Genomic DNA, 16,445 nt, shown 5'->3' with positions numbered 1-16,445 from the left:
ATTTTAACCTCATTCATGCTTATTCAAACAGGGTTAAAATAATGCGGTCTAGAAATTTATTGCAAGCAAGAAAAGAAGCAATAAGAAATAATAAAGAATGATTTTATTATAATTCTAGAGGAAACATGTGCCCTATCGAGGCTCGGGGGTCGGGCTGTCCCCGAGGAGTAATCTCTAATAGTCATCAGGTCTATACATCCCTATCGGAAGGAGAAAAACACTTGACGACGACGACCGGCCTTAACGCTTGTGAACCGGCCTTCCTAAAGATCTGGCTTAAAGAACGTCGAGAAGGATCTTGATTCCTCTTCGTCCTTTGATCTTTATTAGGGTTGTATCCTAGCCCTTGTTTCCCCGGATTATCTTTGATGATGGGTAGCTCGGGAATCCCCTGGGAATCCTTGCCAAGTCCTTGTCCGGGCAAGTATCCATTCTTGGTGAGCATATGGGCTACCTTCTTCATTTCTCGGGGAAACGTTTCAACATTGGCAATCTCCAATGCTTGGAAGGCGGTTTCTAGAGCTTCCTCTGCTGCATCCACGTAAGGTATGGTGGATGGCTTGCTGATGAGTATGTCATCTTCAGCTTGTACAGTCACCAGCTTGTCACCCACTATGAATTTGACTTTCTGGTGGAGCGTAGAGGGAACAACTTTCGCATCATGAATCCAAGGTCGGCCGAGGAGACAGCTGTATGCGGGAGTAATGTCCATCACTTGGAATTCGACATTAAAGATGGTGGGTCCAATTTGGATTGGAAGATTGATCTCTCCCACCACTTCTCTTTTAGAACCGTCGAAAGCTCGAACGATCATGTTGCTCGGGCGCATTTGGACTCCCATGATTGCCACTTGATCAAGTGTTCTTTTTGGCATCACGTTCAAGGAAGATCCATTATCCACCAAGACTTTAGCGATGTGATACTCCTTGCACTTTACAAAGATGTGCAAGGGCTTGTTGTGGTTTGGTCCCTCAGCGGGGATTTCTTCATCGGTGAAAGTGAGGTGATCATTAGCCGTGATGTGATTAACAATCCCCTCAAATTTGTCTTGGGAGATAGTGTGCGACACGTATGCCTCGTTCAAGACTTTCAACAGAGCTTGTCGATGCGGTTCGGAGCTTAGGATCAACGACAACAGAGTAATCTTTGCTGGCGTCCTATGAAGTTGATCCACGATGGAGTACTCGCTCTGTCGGATATATTTTAACAGCTCGTCAATCTCCTCCTCGGATTCTTTATTTTCCTCGGTTTTCTCTTTTTCTTTTTCCTTCCCTTTATTCTTGGGAGCTTTATCATAAAGATCTTCGGGAGTGTAGATCCTGCCACTCCTAGTCATGCCCCCAAGTCCAGCGATGTTAGAGATATCGCTGTCGGCAGAAGAATGGATGTCGTATATCCATGGCACAACCTTATTCAATTCGTAGGGAAAAGGTCTTGGAGCAGTGATCCTTAACGGTGTCGGACCTTCCCCTTTATTCGTCTTGATTACCAACAACGGAGTTGATGTGCGTTCGCTTGGCGCGGTTGTTGGCTTACACTTAATAACAAATGGCGTGCGATCCATTCTGAACATACGCATCGCTTAATCCTTTCTTTTTATTACTATTATTAATGAATTACTAGGAGGGATGTATGAAATGTAAACCTAGATCCCTCCATGATCTTTGATAAGAATGCATGATATGAGATGATGGCGTTGAATATGCATGCATTGTGTTTATTCAACTAAGCATTATCATGTTTTCAGGATGCTCCTAAGATGATGCATGATATTGCTTAGTTTGGATAAATAACCCTTTTTCTTTTTTTGGGTATTTTGTTTTGTATATATATATATATATATATATTTTTTTTTTTTTTTGGTGAAAAAAATGGAAACTACCTACATGAATGTGATGAAGGTAGATGTTAACACCATGTAATGGAAGATTCTTATTCCTATTTATTCTTATTTTAAAAGGGAATGTTGTATGTTTAAAGAATGCAATGTATGCTCAAACAATGTCACATAAACAATGCACAAACAATTCACTCATCCACGAACAGTCACGAGCGAATCACGAGGTAGGGGTATCCTGCAGAAAAGTGCATATTCAAGGTGGTTCTAACTGTTCTCACTGGTCTGAGGCCCCCAAGGTGCCCCCATTATAGGGACCCAATTCCTCTCGTCGTAAGTCGATGGAAAGCTCCAACGCACTGTCGGACTCGAGTTCATGGTTATCACCTTGAGTGATGTTTTCCGACAACGGTCTACGGGCACCTAGACCCATTCGAAAACCGGCCGTACTAACATCCACTCCCTATGGCTTTCCACTCATGCCCCCGGGTATAGAGGGAACTGTTGTGTGCAAAGGTTCGTGTGCAGTTTGTATTTCAAACAATTGCAAGAATTTAAACATACAACAGTTATTAAAGCCAAATAGATAAAGCATGTTATCATACAAGTGAGGGGTAATGAAGTAATTTTAAACTATTATTTTAGAAATAATCCATCACTAAATGGGACTGACTCTCGAGGCTTCCCCAGTGGAGTCGCCATCTGTCGCCACCCGCCGAAACGGACCTTGGCATTCGCGACGATGGTTGGACTCTTTTTAAGTTTTGAAAAGTGATGGATTGTTAGAACGACTTATTCTCAAACTGAGACCTCATCGAACTAACAATTTTATTAAATGATTAACCAATCCATGTTAATCCCAAGCGGGACCCTCCATGGATTAGTGGTTTTCACAAAAAGAAGGGTTCTTGGAGTCGCCACCAATGTTTTACTCAAAACATTGGAAAAAGGGATAAGGCGATTGATTTTCGCAAATCAACCTTGGCCATTACAACCAGAGTTGGGTAAGGGAGTCGGTTACGTGCGAGGAAGGTGTTAGCACCCCACAACGCCCCTTTCGGGTTCCCTATGACAGATTATTTCATAAATAACAGTGTAAAATTACTAAATTACCCCTATTTATTAGAAACGATTATAAGCGGAATATTTACATGATGAAAATTCTAAATATGCAATGCAACAATCAGAAAGCAGTAAAAGGAAGGATTTTGAAAAAGAAACCTCTGAAGCGTGCTTTTATATATTTAAACAGACGTTAGGAGGCTTTTTGGCGCTCCTTCCCACTACATGCTTGCTCGCTCCTTCCCTAAAAATTAATTTTTAACTATGGAAATCAAAAAGATTTCCCTTCGACTCGGTTCGAGACTCAAGCAAATGGCTCGTGACTCAAGAACTTCGTCGGATCGGCTCTCAGAGCGATTTCTAGGGCAGAACACTGCTCAAAAACCCCAGAATACTCAATAAGAGAGTCGAGAAAGTGTCCAAAAGTATGGAAATGTGTGGAATGACGTCCAAATGACGTCCTATATATAGGAGTGAGGCGCAGTACGGCCTCTGACATCAATACGGCCCGTACTGAAGTTTTGAACTACAGTACGGCCGTGTTGAATTCAGTACGGTCGTACTGAAGTTCAAAAACTTCAGTACGGCCGTATTGGTTTCAGTACGGCCGTATTGTAGTTCAAATTGTTCAGTACGGCCGTACTGAACTTCTAGGAGGCCGTATTGAGCTCCAATCCTCCCACATCCTTATTTTAAGCTACTCTAAGACTTCTAAACCTATCAAGAATCATCCTAGGGTCTTCCAGGGTCTTCCAGGAGTCCTTTCGGCTGACTTTCCTTCGGTCTTCGAGAGTCTTCGAGTCTTATTTCCGACCCGGACAATTTTAGGGGTCTACACAACCTCCTTTCCTCACCAGTCTGATCAATGGAGAACTTGCAGGTCTTCACAGTACAGTAAGCCCGATGCTCAATCTCAACAGGTAAATGACATGCCTTGCCAAAGACAACCTGATAAGGAGACATTCCTATGGGTGCTTTGTAGGCAGTCCTATGCGCCCAAAGAGCATCATCCAACCTGTTACTCCAATCTTTTTTGTTGGGCTGGATAATCTTCTCTAAGATTCTCTTGATCTCCCTGTTTGAAATTTCGGCTTGCCCATTGGTTTGTGGGTGGTAGGGTGTAGAAATTCTGCACACTACTCCATACTTCTTGAGCAAAGCCTGCATAGATCTGTTACAAAAATGGGTCCCTTGATCACTAACAATAGCTCTGGGTACTCCAAACCTGTAGAATAGGTGAGATCTAACAAAATCCACAACAACCCGAGCGTCATTAGTTCTAGTGGGTTTGGCTTCCACCCATTTTGAAACACAATCAACATCTAAAAGAATGTAGGAAAAACCAAAAGAAACAGGAAAGGGACCCATGAAATCAATACCCCAAACATCAAATACCTCGTAGAATAGCATAGGCTGCTAAGGCATCTGCTGTCTCCATGTAAGGGATCCTCCTGCTCGCTGACATTGCTCACAAGTGCTACAAATATTCTAAGCATCTCTGAAGATGGTGGGCCAGTAGAAACCACAATCGAGCACCTTACGAGCTGTCCTCTGAATGCCTAGATGGCCACCTGGTCTGAAGAGTGACAAAACTGCAGGACTGAATCGATCTCATGATCTGGTATGCATCTCCTAATCACCTGGTCACTGCACAACTTCCACAAATAGGGGTCATCCCAAATACAATGCTTAGCATCACTCTTAATTTTATCAATTTGAGCTCGTGATGCTAAGGGAGGAAAAACATAAGAAACTAAAAAATTAACAATGTTTACAAACCAAGGGGTGGTAAAAGAAAGAGAAACAGAAGAAACAATCAACAAATTTTCATCAGGAAAATTATCCTGGATGGGCAAGATGTCGGCACTATCCTCAGCTCTTTCAATTCTGCTGAGATGGTCTGCCACTAAATTCTGAGCTCCACTCCTGTCCCAGATATCCAAATCAAACTCCTGGAGCCAGAGCATCCACCTGATCAATCTAGACTTTGACTCAGCCTTTTTCAGTAGGTACTTTAGAGCTGCATGATCAGTATAGACAATAACACGAGAACCAAGCAAATAAGATCTAAATTTATCAAGAGCAAAAAAAATGGCAAGAAGCTCTTTCTCTATGGTAGTGTAGTTTTCTTGGGCAGTGTCCAAAGTCCTAGAAGCATAATATATCACTCGAGGCAACTTGTCAACTCTCTATGCCAAGACAGCTCTCAATGCATAATTGGATGCATCACACATAAGCTCGAATGGGACTGTCCAATCAGGTGCCTGAATGATTGGAGTGGTGGTCAGTGCTTCCTTGAGGCAGTCAAAAGCCTCTTTACACCTGTCATCAAAAACAAAATCAACCTCTTTTTGCAGTAGATTGGATAGCGAAAGGGCCTTCTTGCTGAATTCTTTGACGAAGCGCCTGTAGAAACCTGCATGGCCAAGAAAACATCGAACCTCTCGCACGTAAGAGGGGTTAGGCATAATATGCCTTTACTAGAAATAATATGCCCTAAAACTATACCCTGTTCTACCATGAAGTGACATTTTTCAAAATTCAGAATAAGAATAGTTTCGATGCATCTATTAAGCACTCTATCCAAATTATCTAAGCATGTGTCAAAAGAGGATCCATATACATTGAAATCATCCATAAACACCTCTATGCAATTTTCAAGAAAATCAGAAAAGATACTAAGCATGCATCGTTGGAAGGTACCAGGGGCATTGCATAGGCCAAATGGCATCCTCTTATAGGCAAAAGTGCCAAAAAGGGAAGGTGAATGTGGTTTTCTCTTGATCCTCAGGAGCAATATGGATTTGAAAATAACCATAAAAACCATCAAGAAAGCAGTAGTGAGATTTACCTACCAGACGCTCAAGCATCTAGTCAATGAAAGGTAGTGGAAAATGATGGACTCCTTCCACCAAGGGGATGATCAAACGTTTAATGGTGAAGAGGAGCTCCTTTCCAAGGCCAAGATGGGGACCTTAGAGGGTGGACGTTCCTTCAAGGGTGAGGCTAAGTGATGATGGGTGTGAAAGGTGGAGTCTTGGGCGAATAGGAGAAAGGTTGGGAGGGTGGTGTTTTGGGTGTTCTAGTTGGCTCTCTTTACTAAGCGGAGGTGAAGGCCATTCAAGGTATCCCTAAACGCACTCTAAGGAGGAGATAAGAGAGGTAGGCCGAATTGACCTAGTGACTAAGGAGAGGATTTGAGGCAGAAATGCTCACTCAAATTCATATAATCCAAAGTATTTACATGATGCATAGCCTAGGGTGTTTATAGGAGTGGGAGGCATCTAGGGTTGCATTTGGAGAGTGTATGGCCGAAATTCACAAGCCAAATGCACACCAAATGAAATGCAAATGAACCCTAGAGGCAACTTGGTGGCCAAGGATGGAATCTTTGGGATTAGTTAGGCTATATCTAGGTGCATGATAAGACCGTGCAACATTTGCCCTCCACTTGGGCCTAAGCCTTTCTAGCGCCAAAAATAGGTCCAATAGCCACAAAAAATACGTCTAGGTTTTTTTCCCACCCTAATCAAATACCTTAGCCCAAAAATAAAAACCTATGATCTAAAGCACCCCATAATACAAGGGTAAAATGGGAAATATAAAAGAAAATAAATCCTATGACTAAAATACCCCAAAATACAAGGGTAAAATTGGAAATACAAGTAAAATAGATCCTAAGTATAAGATACCCGAAAATACAAGGGTAAAAATGGAAAATCAAAGACGAGGGTAAAATAGTCATAAAGATAAATTCTAGGCTATCAAAGCTTAGGAGATGGATTAGTGTATTTTAATCTTGAGAAGCATGTCTTCTAAGTTTTTTACTTCCCTATCCTCTTCCACTCTCCTAGCCATTGGCTTAGTGATGGGTCTCACATGAAGCTCCATGGATGATCCTCTATCATTCTCTCCTTCTTAAGAAGGATTTGACCATAAATCTTCAAGCTCAATCATTCCATTGGTATCTTCAAGATATGTGAGACCACAATTAGGGAAAGAAACTACTTAAAACTTAGCTATGCAATCCTTAAGTACACAATTTGTTGAATGAAAGTACTAAGGGAAGGAGAGATCCAAAGAGGCATCACCATTTTTGAAAAAGTTATTGATCCCATGTAATTCATTCACTAAATCATCTATCTTAGAGATTGGGCGCCTTTTATTCAACGATAGCTTTTTTTAAAAAAAAGGTGCTCATCCTCCATTTCCATCTTTCTTTGGCACCAAAAATAATGAGGATGGCACAAGGTGATGGAGGAGGCCCATGGGCCAAGGGCCCAACTACTAAGGCTATGGAAAAGAGGATCCAAGAGGAGTGGGCCCAAGCTCAAGGAAAGCCCATCACACTTTTTAGTTGGGCTTTGATTCAAGCCCAGGTAGAGTAGGAGTAGCGTAGGTTTGGGCCTTAGGGCTTGTATTTCATTTTAGCCTTGTATTTCGGCCACTTAGACTAGGAATTTCATTTCATGGTCATTTGAATTTAGGGTTAATTTAGGTTAACATCTTCATTTTCATTTGCATGTAATTAGCATGACATTTGGAGTGTACTTCGGCCATGTGCACACATGCACATGGTGTGACCGAAATGCAACTTAAATGGATGCCAAATTACATCACAAATGGGTGCACATGGGTTGGTGACCGGGTTGGCTCCAAAATTTGAATTTTGAATTCAAATTTTGGGCGCCTAAGGTTTGTAGACCCCTAAAATTGTCCGGGTCGGAAATAAAGCTTGAAGACTCTCGAAGACTGAAGGAAGATCAGCCAGAAGGACTTCCAGAAGGCCCAAGGAGGGTTCTCTATAGGTCTAGAGGTCTTAGGATAGCTAAAATAAGAAAAGTGGGAGGAATGAAGCCCAATACGGCCTCCCAGAGGTTCAGTACGGCCGTATTGAACATTTTGAACTTCAATACGGCCGCACTGAACTCAATACGGCCGTATTGAATTCAATACGGCCGTATTGTAGTTCAAAACTTCAATACGGACCGTATTGACCCCTAGAGACCGTATTGCGCCTCATCCCTATAAATATGACGTCAATTGGACGTCATTTGAGACTTTTCCACACAGTTTTGACTCCCTCCTTGAGTATTCTGGGGTTTTTGAGCAGTGTTCTGCCCTAGAAATCTCTCTGGGAGTCGATCCGACGAAGTTCTGGAATTCCGAGCATTTAGCTTGGAGATTCGAACTTAGTCGAAGGGAAATCCTCCGGATTTCCATAGTTAAAATTTTATAGGAGGGAGCGAGCGGTCTTGTAGAGGGAGGGAACGCCAAAACGCTTCCCAATTTCTGTCAAGATATATAAGAAAGCACGCTTCAAAGGTTTATCTCTTTAAAGTCCCTTCTTTTACCGCTTTCTGTGTGTACATATTTAAACTGTCATCATGTAGATAGTTAATTTATAATTGCTTAGAATAAATAGGGGTAATTTAGTAATTTCGCACTATTATTTTTAAATAATCTGTCATAGGGAACCCGAAAGGGGCGCTGTGGGGTGCTAACACCTTCCCCACGCGTAACCGACTCCCTTACCCGACTCTGGTTGTAATGGCCGAAGTCGATTTTTGAATCAATTGCCTTAAATCTTTTTTTCCAATGTTTTGAGTAAAACATTGGTGGCGACTCCATGAACCCTTCCTTTTTATGAAAACCGCTAATCCATGGAGGGTCCCGCTTGGGATTAACATGGATTGGTGAACCTTTTAATAAAATTGCTCGTTTGACGAGGTCTCAGTTTGAGAATAAGTCATTCTAGCAATCCATATTTTTTAAACAAATAAAAGAGTCCAACCATCCTTCGCGAGTGCCGAAAGCCCGTTTCGGGCCGGTGGCGACAGATGGCGACTCCGCTGGGGAAGTCTCGAGAGTCAGTCCCATTTAGTGACAGATTATTTTTAACAAATAATAGTTAAAATTACTCCATTACCCCTTGCTTGTATGATAACATGCTTTATTTATTTGGCTTTAAATAATTGTTGTATGTTTAAATTTTCCGCAATTGTTTGAAATATAAATTGCACACAAACCATTGCACACAACAGTTCCCTCTATACCCGGGGGCATGAGTGGTAAGCCATAGGGAGTGGATGTTAGTACGGCCGGTTGTCGAATGGGTCTATAGGTGCCCGTAGACCGTTGTCGGAAAGCATCACTCAAGGTGATAACCATGAACTCGAGCCCGACAGTGCGTTGGAGCTTTCCATCGGCTTACGACGAGAGGAATTGGGTCCCTATAATGGGGGCACCTTGGGGGCCTCAGACCGGTGAGAACAGTTAGAACCACCTTGAATATGCACTTTTCTGCAGGATACCCCTACCTCGTGATTCGCTCGTGACTGTTCGTGGATGAGTGAATTGTTAGTGCATTTTTATGTGACATTGTATGAGCATACATTGCACCTTTTAAACATACAACATTCCTATTCTTTTAAAATAAGAATGAATAGGAATAAGAATCTTCCATTGCATGGTGTTAACATCTACCTTCATCACATTCATATAGGTAGTTTCCCTTTTCACCCAAAAAAAAAATATATACAAAAAATATATAAAATAAAAAATACCCAAAAAAAGAAAAAAAAGGGGGGTTATTTATCCAAACCAAGCAATATCATGCATCATCTTAGGGACATCCTAAAAACATGATAATGCTTAGTTGAATAAACACAATGCATGCATATTCAACGTCATCATCTCATGTCATGCATTCTTATCAAAGATCATGGAGGGATCTAGGTTTGCATTTCATACATCCCTCCCAATAAATCATTCATAAACATTAATAAAAAGAAAGAAATAATCGATGCGTATGTTCAAGATGGATCGCACGCCATTCGTTATCAAGTGTAAGCCAACAACCGCGCCAAGCGAGCACACGTCAACTCCGTTGTTGGTAATCAAGACAAACAAAGGGGAAGGTCCAACACCATTAAGGATCACAGTTCCAAGGCCTTTCCCTTACGAATCAAATAAGGCTGTGCCATGGATATACGACATCCACTCTTCTGCCGACAGCGATATCTCCAACATCGCTGGACTTGGGGGCATGACTAGGAGTGGCAGGATCTACACTCCCGAGGATCTTCATAACAAAGCTCCCAAGAGTAAAGAAAAAGAAAAAGATAAAACCGAGGAAAAAGAATCCGAGGAGGAGACAGACGAGCTGTTAAAGTTTATCCGACAGAGCGAGTACTCCATCGTGGATCAACTTCATAAGACGCCAGCAAAGATTACGCTGTTGTCGTTGATCCTATGCTCTGAACCGCATCGGCAAGCTCTGTTGAAAGTCTTGAACGAGGCATACGTGACGCACAGTATCTCCCAAGACAAGTTTGAGGGGATTGTTAGTCACATCACGGCTAATGATCACCTCACTTTCACCGATGAAGAGATCCCCGCCGAGGGACCTAATCACAACAAGCCCTTGCACATCTCTGTAAAGTGCAAGGAGTATCACATCGCTAAAGTCTTGGTAGATAATGGATCTTCCTTGAACGTAATGCCAAAAAGAACGCTCGAGCAAGTGGCAATCAAGGGAATCCAAATGCGCCCGAGCAACATGATCGTCCGAGCTTTCGACGGTTCTAAAAGAGAAGTGGTGGGAGAAGTCAATCTTCCAATCCAAATTGGACCCATCATCTTCAACGTCGAATTTCAAGTGATGGACATTATTCCCGCATACGGCTGTCTCCTCGGCCGACCTTGGATTCATGATGCGAAAGTTGTTCCTTCTACGCTCCACCAGAAAGTCAAATTCATAGTGGGTGACAAACTGGTGACCGTACAAGCTGGAGATGACATACTCATCAGCAAGCCATCCGCCATACCTTATGTGGATGCAGCGGAGGAAGCTTTAGAAACCGCCTTCCAAGCATTGGAGATCGCCAATGTTGAGACATTTCCCCGAGAAATGAAGAAGGTAGCCCATATGCTCACCAAGAATGGATACTTGCCGGGACAAGGACTTGGCAAGGACTCCCAAGGAATTCCGGAGCTACCCATCATCAAGGATAATCCGGGGAAACAAGGGTTAGGATACAACCCTGTTAAAGATCAAAGAACGAAGAGGAATCAAGATCCTTCTCGACGTTCTTTAAGCCAGATCTTTAGGAAGGCTGGTTCACAAATATCAAGGCCGGCTGTCGTCATCAAGTGTTTTTCTTCTTCCGATAGGGATGTATAAACTCGATGACTGTTAGAGATTACTCCTCGGGGACAGCCCGACCCCCGAGCCTCAATAGGGCACATGTTTCCACTATGATTATAGTAAAATCATTCTTCATTATTTCTTATTGCTTCTTTTCTTGCTTGCAATAAAATTCTAAACCACATTATTTAACCCTGTTTGAATGAACATAAGTGAGGTTAAAATCGTCTTAATAATCAATAAACCCGCATCATTTTTATGTGGAAGTGTGTGTGACAACTTGGAACACCTTTTCTTGGCTTCAATAAGTGCCGTCATGGATAAAAAGAAATCCATTCAGGACGAAAATCCTAAAAAACAAAAAGCTCGGCAGGAAACCCAAAAAGGGGGCTGCGCAAAAATAAGAGCAAAAGACCTGCTAGGAATCCCACAAAAGGGTGACCTAGGCAAAAATTAGGGTTACAAAATAATGAACAAAAACAAAAGCCCGCTAAAACTCCACAAATGGGTGTTTTAGGCAAAAGTTAGGGCAATCGAAAAACAGAATAAATCCATGATGGTACCTCCAACTGAATTCAACAAAGGGGCTCAAGAAAAGCTATCCAAGTTGTCAAATCACAAATGTTAATAACCAAGACGTGCTTAACTTCATAAGTGTTTAATCAAACAAGCCTAAACACTTAAGCCTACCATTGGCCAAGCCATTCTTACAAAATCCATTTTTCAAAAAATAAATAATCCTTTCTGAAAATATATCCTTTCCTTCTTTTCTCTCTTGTCCCAACGATTTTTTAATAATCTAGTGGAAACATGGAGATATAGTGGTCAATAGGAGGGTGGACACATCTTCTAAAGGAAGGGAAAGATCATTGGGTTGATGACACAAAAACAAATATGCATCATTCCTCGGTCATAAAAGTCGGCAGCGCACAGTCCGTCTAGAGGAATGGCAAAAATCCAAACAGAGAAACGCATCGGTTAATTCTTTTGAAAAGTGAATCAAATAGAATTAGGTGCATCATACTGCATACATGCATGTAGACCCCTAAAATTGTCCGGGTCGGAAATAAAGCTTGAAGACTCTCGAAGACTGAAGGATAATCAGCCAGAAGGACTCCTCGAAGGCCCTAGGAGGGTTCTCTGTAGGTCTAGAGGTCTTAGAATAGCTCAAAATAAAGAAGTGGAGGGAAAAAGCCCAATACGGCCGTACTGAACTTAATACGGCCGTATTGAAGCTTCAATACGGCCGTACTGAAGTCAGTACGACCGTATTGACACTTCAATACAACCGCAGCGAACTCAATACGGGCGTATTGAAATTTCTGAACTTCAATACGACCGTATTGAACTTCAATACGACCGTATTGAAGTTCAAAAATTTCATTACGGCCGTATTGCCCCTGTAGGCCGTATTGCGCCTATTCCCTATAAATATGACGTCAATTGGACGTCATTCCACACTTTTTCACTCAGTTTTGACTCCCTCCTTGAGTATTCTGGGGTTTTTGAGCAGTGTTCTGCCCTAGAAATCTCTCTGGGAGTCGATCCGACGAAGTTCTGGAATTCCGAGCACTTAGCTTGGAGATTCGAACCTAGTCGAAGGGAAATCCTCCGGATTTCCGTAGTCATTTTGTTCTAGGAGAGCGAGGAGCGGGCTTGTAGAGCGAGGGAACGCCAAAACGCTTCCCAGTTCTTTGCAATATAAAAGCACGCTTCAAGAGGTTTCCCTTCAATCCTTCCTTTTACTGCTTTCTGTGTGCATATTTAAAACTGTCATCATGTAGATAGTCAATTTATAATTGCTTAGAATAAATAGGGGTAATTTAGTAATTTTATACTGTTCTTTTAAAAAATAATCTGTCATAGGGAACCCGAAAGGGGCGCTGTGGGGTGCTAACACCTTCCCCACGCGTAACCGACTCCCTTACCCAACTCTGGTTGTAGTGGCCAAAGTTGATTTTTAAATCAATTGCCTTATCCCTTTTTCCAATGTTTTGAGTAAAACATTGGTGGCGACTCCACGAACCCTCCTTTTGCGAAAACCACTAATCCATGGAGGGTCCCGCTTGGGATTAATATGGATTGGTGAGCCTTTTAATAAAATTGCTCGTTTGACGAGATCTCAGTTTGAGAATAAGTCATTCTAGCAATCCACATTTTTAAACAAATAAACGAGTCCAACCATCCTTCGCGAATGCCGAAAGCCCCGTTTCGGGCCGGTGGCGACAGATGGCGACTCCACTGGGGAAGCCTCGAGAGTCAGTCCCATTTAGTGACAGATTATTTTTAACAAATAATAGTTAAAAATTACTTCATTACCCCTTGATTGTATGACAATATGATTTATTTTGTGGCTTTAAATAACTGTTGTATGTTTAAATTCCGCAATTGTTTGAAATACAAACTGTACACAAACCTTTGCACACAACAGTTCCCTCTATACCCGGGGGCATGAGTGATTAACCATAGGGAGTGGATGTTAGTACGGCCGGTTGTCGAATGGGTCTATAGGTGCCCGTAGACCGTTGTCGGAAAACATCACTCAAGGTGATAACCATGAACTTGAGTCCGACGGTGCGTTGGAACTTTCCATCGACCTACGATGAGAGGAATTGGGTCCCTATAATGGGGGCACCTTGGGGGCCTTGGACTGGTGAGAACAGTTAGAACCTACCTTGAATATGCACCATTTCTGCAGGATACCCCTACCTCGTGATTCGCTCGTGACTGTTCGTGGATGAGTGAATTGTTTGTGCATTGTTTATGTGAAATTGTTTGAGCATACATTGCATTTCTTTAAACATACAACATTCCTATTCTTTTAAAATAAAAATAAATAGGAATAAAGATCTTCCATTGCATGGTGTTAACATCTACCTTCATTGCATTCATATAGGTAGTTTCCCTTTTCACCCAAAAAAATACAAAAAAGATACAAATTAAATATCCAAAAGAAAAATGATATTTACCCAAAACCAAGCAATATCATGCATCATCTTAGGGACATCCCGAAAACATGATAATGCTTAGTTCAATAAACACAATGCATGCATATTCAACATCATCATCTCATATCATGCATATAGATCATGGAGGGATCTAGGAGTCATTCATTTCATACATCCCTCCTAGTAATTCATTAATAAAACATTAATAAAAAGAAAGAAATAATCGATGCGTATGTTCAAAGAATGGATCGCACGCCGTTCGTTATCAAGTGTAAGCCAACAACCGCGCCAAGCGAGCGCACATCAACTCCGTTGTTGGTAACCAAGACGAATAAAGGGGAAGGTCCGACACCATTAAGGATCACAGTTCCAAGGCCTTTCCCTTACAAATCAAATAAGGCTGTGCTGTGGATATACGACATCCACTCTTCTGCCGACAGCGATATCTCCAACATCGCTGGACTTGGGGGCATGACTAGGAGTGGCAGGATCTACACTCCCGAAGATCTTCATGACAAAACTCCCAAGAATAAAGGGAAAGAAAAAGAGGAAAAAACCGAGGAAAATAAGGAATCCGAGGAGGAGACAGACAAGCTGTTAAAATATATCCGACAGAGCGAGTATTCCATCATGGATCAACTTCATAAGACGCCAGGAAAGATTACTCTGTTGTCGTTGATCCTATGCTCCGAACCGCATCGGCAAGCTCTGTTGAAAGTCTTGAACGAGGCATATATGTCGCACACTATCTCCCAAGACGAGTTTGAGGGGATTGTTAGTCACATCAAGACTAATGATCACCTCACCTTCATCGATGAAGAAATCCCCGTCGAGGGATCAAACCACAACAAGCCCTTGCACATCTCTATAAAGTGCAAGGAGTATCACATCACTAAAGTCTTGGTAGATAATGGATCTTCCTTGAACGTAATGCCAAAAAGAGCGCTCGAGCAAGTGGCAATCAAGGGAATCCAAATGTGCCCGAGCAACATGATCGTTCGAGCCTTCGATGGATCTAAAAGAGAAGTGGTGGGAGAGATCAATCTTCCAATCCAAATTGGACCCACTATCTTCAACGTCGAATTTCAAGTGATGGATATCACTCCCGCATACAGCTGTCTCCTCGGCCGACCTTGGATTCATGATGCGAAAGCTATTCCTTCTACGCTCCACCAGAAAGTCAAGTTCATAGTGGGTGACAAACTGGTGACCGTACAAGTTAAAGATGACATACTCATCAGCAAGCCATCCAACATACTTTATGTGGATGCAGCAGAGGAAGCTTTAGAAACCGCCTTCCAAGCATTGGAGATCGCCAATGTTGAAACGTTTCCCCGAGAAATGAAGAAGGTAGCTCATACGCTCACAAAGAACGGATACTTGCCAAGACAAGAATTAGGCAAGGACTCCCAAGGAATCCCGGAGCTACCCATTATCAAGGACAATCCGGGAAAACAAGGGTTAGGATACAACCCTGTTAAAGATCAAAGAACGAAGAGGAATCAAGATCCTTCTCGACGTTCTTTAAGCCAGATCTTTAGGAAGGCCGGTTCACAAGCGTCAAGGCCGGTCGTCGTCGTCAAAATGTTTTTTTCCTTCCGATAGGGATGTATAGACTCAGTGACTATTAGAGATCACTCCTCGGGGACAGCCCGACCCCCGAGCCTCGATAGGGCACATGTTTCCACTATGATTATAATAAAATCATTCTTCATTAATTATTTATTGCTTCTTTTCTCGCTTGCAATAAAATTCTAGACCACATTATTTTAACCCTGTTTGAATAAACATGAATGAGGTTAAAACCATCTTAATAATAATAAACCCACATCATTTTTATGTGGAAGTGTGTGTGTCAACTTGGAGCACCTTTTCTTGGCCTCAATAAGTGCCGTCATGGATAAAAAGAAATCCATTCAGGACAAAAATCCTAAAAAACAAAAAAAGCTCGGCAGGAAACCCAAAAAGGGGGCTGCACAAAAATAAGAGCAAAAGACCCTCTAGGAATCCCACGAAAGGGTGACCTAGGCAAAAATTAGGGTTACAAAATAATGAACAAAAACAAAAGCCCGCTAAGACATCACAAATGGGTGTTTTAGGCAAAAGTTAGGGCCGTCAAAAACAGAAAAACAAAATAAACCCATGATGGTACCATCAAATGAATTCAACAAGGGGCTCAAGAAAAGCTATCCAAGTTGTCAAAGCACAATCATTAATAACAAAGATGTGCTTAACCTCACAAGTGTTTAAACAAACAAACCTAAACATATAAGCCTACCATGGCCAGCCATTCTTACAAAAACCATTTTTCAAAAATAAAATAATCCCCTCTAAAACACAAACCTTTGAAAATATATCCTTTCTTTCTTTTCTCTCTTGTCCCAACGATTTTTGAATAATCTAGTGGAAACATGGAGATATAGTGGTCAATAGGAGGGTTGACACATCT

Source organism: Cajanus cajan, chromosome 5, assembly GCF_000230855.2.
Source record: "Cajanus cajan strain Asha chromosome 5, NIPB_CcT2T_4, whole genome shotgun sequence".
Taxonomy (NCBI): Eukaryota; Viridiplantae; Streptophyta; class Magnoliopsida; order Fabales; family Fabaceae; genus Cajanus; species Cajanus cajan.
This window is presented reverse-complemented; position numbering follows the sequence as displayed.